Here is a 2,249-nt window from a genome sequence, read left to right as displayed (position 1 = left end):
CGGGGTGTTTGGCTCAACGTCATCAAGGGCACAAAAATGTAGGCTACATCTGCAGTCAATTTTCAAGGACACTCAAACTTTGGAAGTGGAAGTCATCACATTTTCGCGGACATTTTCTCGCTAATTATTATACCCAACACATTAGGCGACCGCAAAAATCTCGGCTCCTGTTCAAGAAAGATGGATATTTTATAGATTAAAAGCAAGTCAAATGAACAAGCTTTATTAAGATGAAACCAATAACTCCATACGGTCGCTTTTAAGCACAAAGGGGCTTTCCCGAAAAATGCTGTTTTGAGAAAATCAAAGGTAAAGTTTTTGCCCCTCGTTCAGTTTCTTTAAAAACACAAGGAGAGTTTTCTCTATAACCAAATAAATATACACACCATGAAACCAAATTTCTTCTATAGGTAGGGCAATACCCACTTTTTGTGTAGGTCAAGATTTCTGGAAACCCCCAAAATCTGGGTTAGCCCGCTTGTCCTTAAAAGCGACCATATTATGCCGAAAAATCGCCGAGCGCCTCATTCCACCGCGCCGTGACAACTATCATCATTGACGATCACGAGGACTGACGTTGTGAGCTGTCCTGGTGGTCTAGTGGTTAGGCTACCGGACTCGTAATCGTGAGGTTGCAGGTGTGGGGGTTCGAGCCTTCGCTGGGTCCTACGTTGTGTCCTTAGGAAAGGCACTTTACTTTACACGGAGTTCTATTTTCGCTGTGTCCTTTTGGAGACGGATGTTGAACTCGGAGTTCCCGCCTCACGAATAACCAACCAATCAACTTATGGTGTCATCTCTAACTCAGAGGTTGACGTGTAATGGCCCTCCTTTTTTAATGGTCGCGAGCTGCTGTTGCACATTCTGCCATATTATCCAGGCCAGTCCATGTTCTTATGTTGTCCATCCATGTTATTCTTTTCCTTCCCCTGGCTCTCCTGCCCCACATCTTTCCTTCATCAAGCACCCCTTTCTCAATGGTCTCGTGTCTTTTTAAATGACCTCAGTATTGTATTTTTTACATTTATTTATTTTGCTCAGCGGGGTTTCTCTTGTATGTAGAATCTGACACACCTCTTTATTTGTCTTTTTTGTTTCTCGAATAGGTGTTTGTAGGGACGTTCAGCTTGTACATACGTGAGGCAGCGTGGTGGAATCAGGCTCTCTTTAAAGTAATCAAAGTGAAGAAACTTGCATTTTTCTACAGGTTTGTGAATTTTTTCCAAATTTTTGTTTTTTGGCTCAACACCCTTCATGCCCATTAAAGAACTCATTTCTGTATGGATTTTTCAGAAATACGTTGATTAAAGGCACACAAAAAATGTAAATTTTCAGTTACCAGGGACTCTTAAGCTAAGGAAGTAACTAATCTTTGGCGGCCATTTTCTCACTAATTTTACCTCTGAAAACATGTGACCCCCACCACCTTCATTTGCAAATATCTCGACTTGTATTCAAGATAAATGGATATTTTTTTACCCAAAAAAAGACAAATGAACATGCTTTAAGATGATACCAATAACTCTACATGCCCAAAAATTGACGAGAGCCTGATTCCACCACGCTACCTCACATACAATTTCATCATTTTTTCCCACTGAGGTCACACAGGGGCGCATTTTCAGAAAGCCAGCTAAAAAAAAAAAAGAAAGAAAAAGACAAAACATGTACCATGTAGAACTTCTACTCCTAAACCGTGGTCAGAAATTGCTGTCGTTCTCTTCGGTCTCTAGACTATGATACGTGCTCTTCGTCTTACGTTTTAGTAGTCGTTTTACGGCGCTTGCAACACAATTAAGTCATATAAAAAGTGCCAAAGTTTAGCAGAGGTGTTACAAGAAAGGAATACATTTTTTTAAAAAGAAGTAAGAGAGATAAGGACGCTTGAGATTATGTTTGATAGAAAATACGGAACAAACCACCCCAGAGCACCTGCCAACCACCCGCTGAAGTGCACTTCGATGCAGAGCGTGTACAACATGTAGAAAAAATAAGTGTAGCCTATACATTCTACATTCAAAAAAAGCTTGATATTTTGTTGAAGTCAAAATCTTTAACGTCAAATTTATCAAAACTAGGTACATGTACTGAGCAGACAAGAACTTTGTAATTTTAGGGTGGTGTAGTGTCGAATAAATGCACAGGCTCCCTCCCTCCCTCCCAGAGGCGAAGCGTCTATATAATCAAATAATCACTGCTTCCCTTTCTAATTTTGAAACATTGTCGCTGTCAAATTCACCAATAGACGT

This window comes from Aplysia californica, unplaced genomic scaffold, assembly GCF_000002075.1.
Source record: "Aplysia californica isolate F4 #8 unplaced genomic scaffold, AplCal3.0 scaffold00034, whole genome shotgun sequence".
NCBI lineage: Eukaryota > Metazoa > Mollusca > Gastropoda > Aplysiida > Aplysiidae > Aplysia > Aplysia californica.
Note: the sequence above shows the minus strand (reverse complement) of the source record.